This window comes from Gadus morhua, chromosome 18 (genome assembly GCF_902167405.1).
Source record: "Gadus morhua chromosome 18, gadMor3.0, whole genome shotgun sequence".
Taxonomy (NCBI): domain Eukaryota; kingdom Metazoa; phylum Chordata; class Actinopteri; order Gadiformes; family Gadidae; genus Gadus; species Gadus morhua.
Window position 1 is genome coordinate 1926527 of NC_044065.1, and position 15172 is coordinate 1941698.

General features: G+C 44.8%; 2 long non-coding RNA genes across 2 annotated transcripts; both read right to left on the reverse strand.

Moving 5' to 3' along the window:
- Positions 1-6739: 6739 nt before the first annotated feature.
- LOC115531715 (uncharacterized) lies at positions 6740-7509 on the reverse strand. Its single transcript, XR_003973926.1, has 3 exons — positions 7450-7509; positions 7229-7288; positions 6740-7070 (listed from the first exon to the last, which is right to left on the reverse strand). It is a non-coding gene; the product is annotated as an uncharacterized LOC115531715 (long non-coding RNA).
- Positions 7510-7747: 238 nt separating this feature from the next.
- On the reverse strand, positions 7748-9502 carry LOC115531533 (uncharacterized). The gene is made up of 4 exons (XR_003973899.1): positions 9305-9502; positions 8983-9058; positions 8088-8744; positions 7748-7823 (listed from the first exon to the last, which is right to left on the reverse strand). It is a non-coding gene; the product is annotated as an uncharacterized LOC115531533 (long non-coding RNA).
- Between the last annotated feature and the right edge of the window lie 5670 nt (positions 9503-15172).

Sequence of the window (15172 nt, forward strand, 5' to 3'; positions counted from 1 at the left end):
TCAATCTCTCTCGCGCTCCCCACTGGGGACACGTCACGCGCCTCTCATCACCCTCCCAGTTGCACACCTATTAAGCTCCGGTAAATGGAGCTCGTGGAGAGTTCTAAAGTGCCGTTTCCCTGGATTACTCTCTCCCTCTCTCTCTCTACTTAAACCTCTGTCTCCCATTAGATATGTATTGCATATAGATATTTGAGTGTGTGTGTGTGTGTGTGTGTGTGTGTGTGTGTGTGTGTGTGTGTGTGTGTGTGTGTGTGTGTGTGTGTGTGTGTGTGTGTGTGTGTGTGTGTGTGTGTGTGTGTGTGTGCATGTGTGCGTGTGAGAGAGGGCGAGAGATAGAGAGAGAGAGAGAACAAGAGAACGTGATTAAAGTGTGTGTAAATCATTGAAAGGTCTTAGTGCGTCGGTGCAGTCATGTCTGTGTTATGCATGGATATTAGAATATTAATAAGGTGTTTTGTTGACTTTCGGATTTATCTTCAAACACAAATATTGACATATCCCCTCTCCTCTCTCCGATACTATGCAATACTAATGGCAACATTGTGTGTTGTTGGTACCCATCCATCTCCATAGTCACAATGCACATATCAAGAGTTAAGTACCCCTTAAATACCTTTATTCTCCTTTAACCTGCTTTCTCTCTGGGTCTTCAGAGTGAACTTGGTTTTAAATCCTCACTTTGATGTTTTGCCTCTATTAAGAGGGGAGAGGAGGGAATGGGGTGAGAGGGGGGAGAGAACAGAGTAGGAGAGGAGAGGGGGAGGGAGGAGGGGAGAAGAGGAGAGAGGGAGATAGAGGACGAGAGAGGAGAGAGAGTACCGAAGAGATTGTTTGCATTAAGTCTCAAGTTCACCATGACAAGAACTTTGCAACCATGACAGTTCTGGCACAGTGACAATGGTTCAAATAGCCATTTCCAAGATAATCTATTTTGCAGTGTGATCCGTCCATTGTCTTGTTTCTGTGACAAGGCCTCTTAAATTGATTAATTAGATGAATTTGCGCTTCTTACACAGTTGTTAACTCTATCACCATGCAAATCAGACCTCGGAGATTGGATGTGATGTCACAAGTAGCCCATGAGGTCATAACTCTGTCCAACCCAGATAAGCTTTATTGAAAACACCAGCATATTATCGGCCGTCTGTATCAATCTCTCCACACACATACACACAAACACGCACACATATATATACATGCACACACACACGGTCACATGCATACACACACACAGTCACGCACATACGGTCGCAGTGAGGGGTGAAATTGAGTTGTTCCAGTTTCAATGCTTCGGGAAAATGGTTGGTTATGTTGGACAGAGAGACAGAGGGATGGAGAGAGAAAGAAAGAGGGAGTGAGAGAGAGAGAAAGAAAATATATTGTTAGTTTTAAAGATGATATCCTTTGGAGTAAAAGGTCTGAAATGTCGATAAGTCTAATTAATAAAAACGCATAAATAAACTCTTATAGTCTTCCTCTCCTCCCCCTCTTCTCCTCTCATTCCTCTGACTGTGTGCTTTTTCTATCAGATGATAAAAGCATTCTAACGTCTCCCAGCTGCCAACACTAAAGTAGACCCATTACCCTCCACTCACACACACATATTCAATATCTTTCACACACACAAATCCACATACTCACACAGAGGCACGCACACACCCACACACACAAACTGTCTCTCCCACACACACATGCATTCTCTCGAACAAACACGCACACACAGAGCACACATACACACACACACACAAACACAATCAGTCACATACTCATACTCATTCACACGGCAACTCGCTCACAAACACAAACAAACTCATCCTCAGACTTGTTTTACCATGCAGAGGTCGATTTTGTGGCTAAAAAAGAAAAGTAGATGTATATATATAGATATGATAGTTCTATCGGATATAACCACCTGTTGACTTATCCTAATTTAATTAAAAAGCTTGTGACCTCAAAACAAGGACAGACTATAGATCTCTATCTGTACTCCCCTCATAGAGACAGACTTTAGACGGATATATTTCTCTACTCTACAGAGCCATTAGAGGGAAATACAATAACAATGTCGGTCTCCATCTCTCTGAGCCTCAGGTCGGCCCATTGGTCTATAACTAACAAGCGTTATTTAGACCAATCAGCCTGCAGTTAGGGGTTATTGAGAAGAGAGTGTGCTTTAGGGTGAAAGATTCATCACGCTTCGTGGCTCGGTTGTAACACTTCTGGCACAAACAACCGTCTCTCTCCCCAGCTGAGCTCCTGGTAGGATGACACCTCACCAACACCCAAACGTTTGTACTACCTGACCCTAAACTACCTAACCCTTTCAACTAGCCAACCCTTAAGCCCTTAAACAGCTAACGAGTTCAAACTGTACGGTAAACACGCAGCAGTCAAACACCAGGAATATTAATGTCTACTCCGTCAGCGGAAGTGCTAATCTATTCTGTCTAAATATTGTTGTGCTGTTTTTCCCGTTGTTCAGAGGGAGGGGGGAGAGGAGAGGGAGGGGGGAGAGGAGAGGGAGGGGGAGAGGAGAGTGAGGGGGGAGAGGAGAGTGAGGGGGAGAGGAGAGGGAGGGGGGAGAGGAGAGTGAGGGGGGAGAGGAGAGGGAGGGGGAGAGGAGAGTGAGGGGGAGAGGAGAGTGAGGGGGGAGAGGAGAGTGAGGGGGAGAGGAGAGTGAGGGGGGAGAGGAGAGTGAGGGGAGAGAGGAGAGGGAGGGAGGAGAGGAGAGGGAGGGGGAGAGGAGAGTGAGGGGGGAGAGGAGAGTGAGGGGAGGAGAGGAAAGTGAGGGGGGAGAGGAGAGGGAGGAGAGGAGAGGGAGAGGAGAGTGAGGGAGGAGAGGAGAGGGAGGGGGGAGAGGAGAGTGAGGGAGGAGAGGAGAGTGAGGGGGAGAGGAGAGGGAGGGGGAGAGGAGAGTGAGGGGTGAGAGGAGAGTGAGGGGGAGAGGAGAGTGAGGGGGGAGAGGAGAGTGAGGGGTGAGAGGAGAGTGAGGGGGGAGAGGAGAGGGAGGGAGGAGAGGAGAGGGAGGAGAGGAGAGTGAGGGGGAGAGGAGAGTGAGGGGGGAGAGGGAGGGAGGAGAGGAGAGTGAGGGGAGGGGAGGAGGATCAGCATGGAGGTAAGGAGAAGAGGAGGAGGAGGAAAGATTGGAGGTCTGGAGATGATTGAGGAGTCAAATCTCTATACAGACAGACAGAAAGACTGACCTAAAGGAGAGTTGCAGTGATAATGATGGGATTGAAGAGACCCTGTTTACTACTCTAGGTGTTTGAGGTTGTGTGTGTGTGTGTGTGTGCGTGCGTGCGTGCCTGTGTGTGATACATGGTTCAGGGCACTCTTAATCACAACCTGGTAATTCATGTCAGCTGTAATTAGAGAAGAGAGATGATTGGCTGCAACATGTCAACTCTGGCAGGGAGAGAGAGAGCGACAGCGCGAGAGAGAGAGAGAGAGACAGAGAGAGCGAGAGAGCGAGAGAGCGAGAGAGAGAGAGAGAGAGAGAGAGCGAGGGAGACATCTGTGTATACAATGACCTATTAACGACTTTTTGATGAGGGAAAGAAAATAAATTTAAAAAAATGTGTGAATGAAAACACAAAGTAATAAATGAGCAGCTGAGGTTTCCTGAGCTGAGGAACTTAGGAGAGGAGCTGAGGAGACATGCCCGACTCCGAGACTTCTTTTAAATATGAGATAAACATAATTCATTGTTTATCTTATATTATCTAATCATTTTTCTATCCAATACGCCGCAGGTCTGGTACGATGAGGCCCTATGGGACGCATTAAGGCATTTTCATATACAACGGAGATTGCTGCCACTGCTGTGTCACACATTTCATGGCTCTGATTGGTTGCCGGTCAATCCAATTGTGTCAGAGGCCTTATAGACTTCCCTTGGTCTGTGGATTACGCCCCATGGAAATAGAAAAATTAAGTGAGAGGCTCGTAGACTGACACACATTTGTGAATTTGGTCTGTCAATGTCAGGCAATTTACATACTCCATCGAGGAGGGAAATAAAGCTCTCAAATGGCCAGATGGACAACATCAAACAGGAACGAGAGAGCAGGGAACAAAGCCCTGTGAGGCAGTTGGAACGATAAGGAACCCGGGAAAAGATCAGAGATCCCTCTCAGCCTCAGGCTGTCACTCCCCTGCTCGCTCCTGACCCGCTGAGACAGCCTGCTGTACCTGATCCACCAGATAGCACCCCCACACACACACACACACACACACACACACACACACACACACACACACCTCCTCAGCTTGACACAGCATTAGAAACTGTTTAAGAAACATTGACATTTTAATTTATCAGAAACATGGTGCAGAGAAGATGTGTCCTCCCACTGTCCTCATAATTCAGCCACATCATATACGACAGTGGAGACTCCAGCGTACTCATTATTTGGTATAAATCTGAAGGATAAAAATCACTACAAATTCTTTAAAATAGGAAAAAAAACATTTAGCTGAAAATAAAGAGTTTATTCCGACAGAAGAGGATATCTACTTATTTGCAGTCTACATCCATCCGCACTGAATCCCCTTACATCTGTGATGAAATATTCCCCTGCCTTGAGTCAGAGATCTGTGTGAATACCAAGGTGAGGGTCACATCGCCATCTCTGGGGAATCGCCCAGACTGTTATGCAACCTGATGAGTCCAGTACCAAAGGACACCGATGCATCACCGATGAAACTCCTACTGTTCATCTCAATCTGCAGCCTATAACGATAAGACTCTGAACAGAAATGAGCAAGATCTATTACAACAGTTTTGAAGCCTAAGGCCCAATCCCATTTCTACCCCTTCCCCTTACCCCTCCCCCTTGTTTTGAAGGGGTAAGGGGAAGGGGTAAGGGGAAGGGGTAAGGGGAAGGCGTAAGGGGTAGAAATGGGATTGGGCCCAAGTCTCTTCATTGTTGATGGTTGCGTTAGAGGGGAAGATCTTTGGGAGGGGACACTCAGAGATGACCTATGGCAACGACCGCCTTGTTGATGACATGATCACAGACATGGAGCCATAGTCTGTCAGCATGTTGACAGTGAAGCCCCCAACTCTCTGATCAGACCACAGACAAATGACTCTCCTCGCTAACAAGACAACCCTCTCACTCTCCCGATGGGCTGTTCAGTATACTAAGACCATACAGATGGGCACAAGGATGCCCTGCAGAATACCAAGAAGCAATGAACAGCTGAGAGAGTCAGTCACTGATAGTGGTGTTTCCTTAATATCTGTACCCCAACACTATCGAAGCTCTGGCTGTCCAAAACAATGGTGTCCATAACATATTAAAGACCAGAGCACCAAAAGCAGGACGGAGAGCATGCACAACTAAACTAAAATGATAACAATCCCTTGTAAGACAGAGTGTCACAATGTTAACCAACATGTGAGAAAATGATCTAAACTGAACACAGGGATCCAAACAATGAGCCCCTTTACCCACGGTATTATGGGATGGTAAAGTAAACACAATCGTTAAAACAAAAAAATCATTGCACAGAAAAACCCATTTTTGGAATTGAAGAAAGCCTCAAATGTAATTCAAACTAGAACCAATGGAACTCTCTTTGTAAGAACGGCCGTGAAGAACTAGATATTGAAAACCGAGATACATGGTCTGACCGGTGTAAAAAATAAGAATAAGGAATTTATAATAAAAAATAACGAACCCCCCTTATTTCCCCCTAACTATAGTTGAATTAAAGTAGATTGCAGGACATTCAAATTAAAAACTTCTGTCACCCTGGTGGGAAGGATGTTAAAAAAAACGTTTAGAAATATAGGGATTTTAGGAAAGCTTTAGACTCCATATGGCACACAAATCTTGGGATTACTGTAGAGTGGTACAGGCGGGAAAGCTTATGATTTTATTAAAACAATGAATAATGTGCAATTCAAATTGCACATTAAAACATAGAACCAGCTACTAAAGTGTTGTGGTGTGAAAGAGGGCTTCAATATAAGACTGGCCCTTTCAATACACTACAATAGAAAAACCCACATATTAGTCCTTTGTTACTTGGCAGACGCAGGTAAAATGATTTGCTAATTAACTTTCTGTTCTCTGCCTCAAAGGAGGGTCTAAAATATAGCCTAGATCCTTTTGGAAGACACATTTTGATATTTCAAAATGGATATAATTATCAGCCACATAAATACACACTAGGAAATACTGAACACAAATGTTAAATAAACATATTTGGGTTCTACAGGACATTTTGGCGCAGTTGCAAATTAATCTAAAGAGATGGTTAGAGGGGAGGCTAAGGTAATGGGGAGGGGTTAAGGTTTGGTTAGAGGAGAGAGGTTAAGGTAGAGGAGGGAGAGAGGTTAAGGTAGATGAGGGAGGGAGGTTAAGGTAGAGGAGAGGAGGGAGGTTAAGGTAGAGGAGAGGAGGGAGGTTAAGGTAGAGGAGAGGAGGGAGGTTAAGGTAGAGGAGAGGAGGGAGGTTAAGGTAGAGGAGAGGGAGGTTAAGGTAGAGGGGGGGAGGTTAAGGTAGAGGGGGGGAGGTTAAGGTAGAGGGGGGGAGGTTAAGGTAGAGGGGGGGGTGTTAAGGTTAGTTGAGCGTAGATGGGAAGGAGGAGGTTAAGGGAGAGGGGAGGTTAAGGTAGAGAATATTGTATTATGCAACATGCATTAGTAAACTCATGGGGGTTAGGGTTAGTTGAAAATACTGACTAAGGAAACAGCATTAAACATGATTTTTTTTATAGGGTTTTTATTATAGAAACACCATTAGTACATATTGTAAAAAGCGTTTGCACAACATCTTGGATTTTTTAGTCCAATGTCCAACCCAATACAAAAATACAGCATTAAATCATGAAACCAGCCCATTCCTCAACCAACTCGCCCTAACTCTGTCCCTAACACTGAACCCAAACACCTTGAAGGAAAAAGAACCTTAATGGAACACATTAGGAGGAATCCTTATGTGACAGATGATGACAAAGTAAAGTTCTGTGGATGTAGGAGATGATCCACAGTCCAGCGATGAATCCCCAGTAAAGCGATGACTTCAGCTGCGATGAGGCGCTCTTTATTTGTCACTCTGAAATGGAGATGAAAAAATGCAAATTATTCACAGAATGACAACTCAACACCTGCATTGTAGTCTCAGGTAATCAATATGTTATAACAACTGAAGTAATTTAACAAAACTACGAAGCAGAGGGCCTTTTAGTTCATCTTCCGCCATGGACTACTGACCTGAAGGACTTTGCCGTCTAAGGATACAGCTCAGGTGTGTCTGCCACAGCATTTCAGCAGCTGATAAAGGACGACATGGATTATTCTCATTCATAAACCTAGCACACTTTTATCCAAAGCCTTGCAGTGGATTCAGATGAATGTCATCGCATGTAGTCAGACAACTTGGGGAGGATCGCAGAACCCATGTCTGATAGTTAATACAGTTTCCACGAACTTACCAGTAATGCTCGTTGGCAGGTAGAACCATGGTCTTCCTCCAGATGCAATGTCCCCCCCCCCCCCCCCATCAGCTGCTCAGCCCAGGACTCCTGGTCTGGTAAACGTAGTAGCACTGCCTGGAGTGGTAAAGAGAATGAATTTTGTTTTTATTCATTCAACCTTTCTCTTACATATCAGCTGTGTCAAATGCCAAGCATCTCAGTTACCGAGATTAGTCAGAACCCTAAAAAGCGAATTGAGCATACTTCTGGTCGTCACATGATCTAGAACACACTGTTGACTAACCGCTAGCCTTTACCTTCCAAAGACCGACACATGGTTGTCCTCCAAGTGACCCCTAAAGAGCCGTCTGCGTCCTCTGATCACAATCAGGCTGTGAACAAAAACCGTCATGAATTAGTACTTATGTGAGAAAGCGAAGATTCTGCAGCCTCCACATATAGAGCAAAATAGAGTCTTAATAAATCCTATTCACTCAGAGCTCCATTAAACCAGGCAAGGATTTCTCAAAATTAATTTGATCAAAAGGGCCGTCTTCAGGTACAGATTTAGGACTAGTTGAGTGGCTAGCGTAGCAGTAGTATTCAACTTTGGTGGCAGTGAGAGTGGTAATCACTTAAGAGGCGCGTGTCATTACCCGCACTAGGGACAGCGTTCACCAGCCCAGTCCTCCAACATAGCTCCGCCACGGCTCTGGAAAACAAACAGCATTGGTTACGCCTCAACATCTGGTAACCAGCAGGGGTAGTTTGTCTGGTAACAGCATTATTTAGTCTGGTATCCGTCAGGGGTAGTTTGTCTGGTAACAGCATTATTTAGTCTGGTATCCGTCAGTGGTAGTTTGTCTGGTAACAGCATTATTTAGTCTGGTATCCGTCAGTGGTAGTTTGTCTGGTAACAGCATTATTTAGTCTGGTATCCGTCAGTGGTAGTTTGTCTGGTAACAGCATTATTTAGTCTTGCATCAAACAGTGGTAGTTTGTCTGGTAACAGCATTATTTAGTCTTGCATCAAACAGTGGTAGTTTGTCTGGTAACAGCATTATTTAGTCTTGTATCAAACAGTGGTAGTTTGTCTTGCAACAGGATTATTTAGTCTGGTAACAAACATCACACTAGTTTTTGTGGTCTGGTAACACACAGAAGCAGTCTGACTGGTTTGGTAATATTGGTCGTTTGCGGTCATGTCTGATGGCAAACAAAACAGTTTATGCAAACTCCCCAGTGACGCTTGTTGGCAGGCCGACTCATGGTCTTCCTCCTGACGACTCCTTCCTCAGCCATGGACTCCTGCTCTGGTAACAAACAGTGGTAGTAGTTGAGCTGTGGTCGGGTGGGTGCATCATTTACGTGTACATCATTCCGAACCAAAATGTTGGCTTGAGTGTAAAAGATGGAGGACTAGACGATTTTCTACTTCAGAAACATGCACTCTTAGCAATTTGTTAGTCAGGAAAAAGGTATAACAGTCTATGAATTCAACAGCATAATTAGTCATCAAATGACAGAAACAAAAAGGTGAGTGGCATTAACCTTCCAAAGGCTTAATTAGTCCCATTGTGGTCCCATTGTGGTCCATGCATCGTTCCAGGTGAGTCATCAGCTTCACCTATCCACAATATAGAAACACTTTAAATCAGTATGAAAAGAAAGTTCAGGTCACCCACCCAATAGCACAGACCATTGAGCCACAGCCTTTAGGGGGTATTGAGTCTAACACGTTTCCCCAATGGAGCCATCCACCAAGGACTGTTCTCTAAATCAGCAATCATAAGTGATGGCCAAAGTAACATCTCCAAGAACAAAATATAAAGCAATGAACGCAATATTAACCTTAAAGTTGGGCTTCACTCACCCCAACAGGAACATCCTGCGTCAGGCCGGACCCCCAGCCCGGCGCCATCAGCTCCATCAGCTCCATCAGCTCCCCTGCAGCATCAGCTCCATCAGCTCCCCTGCAGCATCAGCTCCATCAGCTCCCCTGCAGCATCAGCTCCATCAGCTCCCCTGCAGCATCAGCTCCATCAGCTCCATCAGCTCCCCTGCAGCATCAGCTCCATCAGCTCCATCAGCTCCCCTGCAGCATCAGCTCCATCAGCTCCCCAGCTCCATCAGCTCCCCTGCAGCATCAGCTCCATCAGCTCCCCTGCACCATCAGCTCCATCAGCTCCCCTGCAGCATCAGCTCCATCAGCTCCCCTACACCATCAGCTCCCCAGCTCCATCAGCTCCCCTGCAGCATCAGCTCCATCAGCTCCATCAGCTCCCCGGTCTGCTATCAAACAGCGGTAGTTCAGTCCATCATCTGGTAACTAACCCGTGGATGTAATCCTTTCACCCGTACATTTGTAAAGGGGAAGCAAATATCGAAATTCCTCAAGTTGACCTAGAGAAAATGTGTATACTATAGTACTAGTATTAGTGGCAGCACTAATAGCCAATACGACCCAAAATGTTACCTCAAATAACATCTTGGTAAAATTACACAGAATGAAAAACGAAAAAATTATAATCACTACAACCTGTGGGCGACTCAGAAGAGCTCGGTGATGATACCTGGGAGTAACCTGCTGGTTCCCGGCCTCTGGTCCACCTGCTGCCTCATGGTTCGTCCAGGGGATCCTATCAAGAAAGACGGCATCTTTATAATGCATGTTCACACAGCTGTCTTGTACGATATGTATGTGTAATTAAATCCCGGGGAATACTACGTGCCATGATTAGGCTTTATTTATTAACTAGAGAATCAAGCACAACCACATCCAATAGAAATTAACTCAATAATTAATGATGCATGCTTTTTGGTTTATGAATTAGCATGCCAACATTGTATACTTGCTTTAATTTTAAGAGTTCCAGTAGAGACTACATAAAGACCAGGTATTCAGGGCAAGCAATGAAACTAAAGTCCACTGACCTCACTGCTATGGAGTCCTTCGGCCAGTGGTGATACGGGGGGGGGGGGGGGGGGGGTGATGGACCTGGATGTGGAGGCAGAACTGGTGACAAACTGCATTTACAAGCTCAGCACCGTTCTATGGTTGATATTACTTTAACATGTGGCACATGGATGCATTATTTTAGCTGTTGAACTTTCAGATAAGTACTACTACTAGCCGCCATAAGTATAGTGTAAAGTAATTCCACACTAATTGATTTTGTTTACAGCACAATCACAGCACAGGAATTTAGAACACTAGCAGCATCAATGGAAATATGATAGCAAAATGGTACTTAGCCATATTCAGCTGCTGGGTTGCTGCAGATCCAAGGAGCCATGGTGCGGAAACACCAAATTGCCTCAAATGTAAATGTCGCAGCCTTCAACTTTATCCTCTTCTTATACGCAACTATAAAATGTGCACGCAAGAACGCAGTTGTAGAGTGCGATTATCGACGCGTTTTTTTGGCGTAATAACTTCAAGGAAAATTGTCAATGTTACATTTCAATATTACATGATGTCTAAAACACAAGAAATTCTAATACTCTGGATGTTACTGATTTTAATCGCTATTTGGTGACGGTTACGCAAATGCCGATCTTGCGACGTGCTGCCAGAGGCCCCCCCCTCAGCTGACAAATCAACCGCCCAACGATGAAATTTGGGAGCTGGAATGCTTTATCAAATCAATACAAACCATAATGACACCAATTCAAGTGCCCATATTTGCCTCATTTATGTTCTGCGCTAAAACTCTTGCTTAACAGACAGTACTGCAGCATTAGAGATTCAAAAACTGCCAAACCCATAATTCTAAATCTACCTGATTTACAGCGCTACAGAATTTACATGCTCCGTTTTGTTCCGAGGCCTTATCTCCACTTTCTTGCCATTACCAAAATATTGCATCCACATTGCATGAAGGATGTCTTATTGATCTGGGTGTAGTCTGAGTGACCAGATGCATGCTAGTATACGGTGCCGTCTGAAGTCTACAGTTTTATAGAGGTGCCCCCTCAGATGAAACAAAGTGTTCAGGAGACTGTCATAACAGTAGCTACATAAACTGGAAGATCCGTCCAGACCGTGACAGGGACTCCCCAAGGAGAAGTACCAAGAATAGGATCCGAAGGCTCTTCTTCCTCAGCCACTATAATACAACCTCGCTCTTACAGGAGAGAACATTGAACCCACTTCAAAGTTTCTCTTCATAACTCTTGAAGCCACAGCGAGGGATTCTTTACCACCTCATTTGACGAGCATATACTGCTGCTTGAAGAGGACCATAGTTACGATGTTTCCAAGACGGTTTCTAGTTCAAGGGACATGGCTCCGGGTCCAATAAATGACGGTTCTAGAAAGACTCATTTCTGCACGGGAGGACAGAAGATGTACTCCAAAGGGCTTGCCAGCCATCCATCAAGTGGGGGTTAAGAAGCCCAGGCACGCAGCACTGTCAAACTTGAATAGTTTACATTTCCTGGTTCCTTTTCTTACTTGTCAGATCTGTCCAGTCGTTATGCCATTAGTCCATCATCCATTGTACCAAGAATCCATTGTTCGCATAATTCAGTCACGCTGATATCCAATCTGCTTGACACTCGAGCAATCCCACCCAGTGGGTGGGAGATGGAATTAAAAGCCAGAACGTGTGCCTGAACAACCCGCTTCGTTACCACGGTGGATTGAGGCCATACACTCAAGTCATCCAGAAACGTCAGAATAAAAAGATTCAGACGTTTTCAATGAAGTACCGCTGGTCTGTATCTGAAAATAGAGAAGAGGTGGTCCAGACGGGGGGGGAGGGCCCCCCCGTCTGGAGCCAGGCCCAGACGGAGGGCTCGCCGGCTAGAGCCCGGGTTTGATACAGAGGGCACAGGCACAACCTGAAAAAGCAACGTGGCACCCCCCCCCCCCTCTGCGTCCTGTTGGCCCACCACCTGCAGGACATGACCCGCTGGGGTCGGGGCACTGGCAGTAAAGGTCAGGGGTCGTGACAGGTCAGGGGTCACAACAGACCGGACCCATGTTCTCCTAAAGCGAGAGCTGTGCCTGCCGTGTCGGCAACAAATCTGCTTCGTTCCCGTCGGCCTCAGTCGGGGCGGCGCTTGGTCACCAATCCTTTTTGTGATAGACATGAGGCCATGACCCGCAGCAGGAAATCAGTCGATTGCCTACTCCGCGTAGGAAATTAATCTACAGCCCAAGTTTAGGTGTTCAAGTACCTCGGGGTCTTGTTTGCGAGTGAGGGTACGATCGAGCACGGAATTGGCTGTAAAATCTGAGCAGTGGGGTGGTTTTGCGTTCGCTTTACCGCACCGTTGTGACGCAGGCCAAGGAGGTCTTTGCTGGCTCAGATGCAGCAAACCTTCCTCAGGCATAACTGCAAAGTCATTTGTGGCAATGGCAGTTGGGTCCCCTCAAATCAGAACCCATCCTGCTAAGATCCCATCAAGTGCCCTTTCTGAACTGCAATTGTGCACAACTTCCACTGGGGAGGTTGAGACACCGTAGGGCTTCCAGAAGTATGGAGAGGAATGTTGAACTGTGCTGCATGGTTCTCTGATGCAAGACCAAGGTTGTGTTCCAGTTGCCCAGGGGAAGAGCCCGCACACCTTGCCCCTGGCATTTCACATCAGGGGAAACCCCGACACCATCTTGAAGGACATTCCAATTCATGTAACTGTCATTGCGACAGCCTCTTAAACACTTGGTCCCTTCTGAGGGGTCACGCCTACAGAACTGTAGACTTCAGACTGCACAGCACCCTAGCATGCTTCTCTGGTCACTCAGACCACCCCCCTATCAGTAAGACAACACACGTGTGATGGAGATGCATTGTACAGGAAAGTAGTAGAAAAGTGGGAAGAAAAGAGATCGGAACACAACCCTGGAGTATGTCTTTAATATGTACATGAACCTATACTTCTAACGACAAAGCATTCATTACTTGTTCAAACTAAACACTGAATTAGCCCATGTCCCAACAAAAATCCTTACTAATTAAATCAACATACACCTGATAGGTGTATGTTGACTTAATTAGTAAGGATTTTTGTTTTGTTGAGGTGGATAGGTGACCTGATAGGGTGACCTATCCACCTCAACCAACCATTAGGCCAAAATGATGGCCCAGTACAAAAAGGAAAAATAAAAAAGACTTACAGTTCGCAGTTTCTTCTTCATGGCTCAATTGTGATACTCACAGAATAGCAGTTTGTTCTTTGTGACCTGTGAAGCAGTAAAAAGATTGTTTTAGAGCTCAAACGAACCACTGCAGAACTAATGGAATTGAAAAATGCAAGTGTTTTAATTAGACTATAATCCAATGAAAGAATAATTAGAAAGTTTTCCCATTTATCTACAAAGCCCAATTTCCCAATCTTACTTCCATATTAATAAACTATACAAAAGTTATGTTTCACATACAAGTTTGTGCAACTCTGTCGCTCTGCCATCTAAAGACACGGGCATTGTATGGCTTAATTTCCGAGCCTTTTGTACACTTTATGATGCCGTCCATTTTAAAGTTTGAATGAGGTCGAGCTTCAATTCCATGAGTTTCTACAACCACTGTCCTAAAGAGCGCTGCTCGTGACAGATTGGGAGATGTTAAAATAACATTTCAATGCAATAATTTTCATGCTCGCAGGCATGCAAATCAATGAGGGAATATTATTTTTAACCACCAACATATCATTTTCAATCAATTGCGTCAGGGATAGAATACTAACGGATTCAAATATGTTAATTCAAATACTGAAAGAAGATCCTTCAGATCAAGCGATTAACCAAAACATGATTTTTCCAAGGCATCAGTCTCTCAAGACTTCTCAAAACAGCCCAAACCACCGGCTCATGGACAGAGTAACTAGATATAATAGGCCTATGACCACATAAAATAACTAAAGGATAAACAGTTTAGACCAGTTACATCCAGACCTAAAATTGTTTTACTCAAGTAATCCCAGTAGCAAAACACACCCTACTCACATCCGGTCCAGATAGGCCTAGTCAGTTTTACTTCGAAAAGTGTTCGCAACCTTGCGGTTAACCTGGAAAAAAAGGTTTGTCATTAATCACTCATAACCGTTAGCCTAGAAATGCCAACAACGTTCTGGATTAATTTGTAAAACAATGTCAAGCTTACCGTATCTTGTAGACGGCGACGTCTGAACGGTGGTGGGAAACGACCCTGTTTGGATCACTGCACTTAACCAAACACAGCTCGAGCCGCACCAGGTGAACTCATTAGATCGGGGGACCTAATTAACAAAACGACGTGCAGGTGCGGCCCCTCGCGTTGCCATGGTTACAGTGAAATACTCAATTTCACCTATAGACCAGCAAAAAAACAAGCCAGGCAATGGCACTCAAATGCAAAGGATAAGTATCATGATACTATTGAGTCTGCTGATTTAGATATTTAACATGATGCAATAGGCTGCTCAGATTGGATGGGGAATTAAAAATGTGGGCAACATGTCTATGTAATTTCTAAGAAGTGTCTGCGAATCAAACATCAGCTTTGACTTAAAAATGTATAGGCCTTCTCGAACTGGAACACGAATTAGTGACCTGATATATAATAAATACAAGAACAAAAATGGAATATGAACACAAATATAGTAGCTCCTTAAAGAGAAAAACATTAAAACAACGTACTAAACCATGCACACAAAATTCGGTTTAGATGTTTCCACATATGGTCATTTAAATGGCAGTGACTAGATGCATGCTCTAGAAATCCCCTGTCTTTCTAAAGTGCAGCTTTCCAATTAG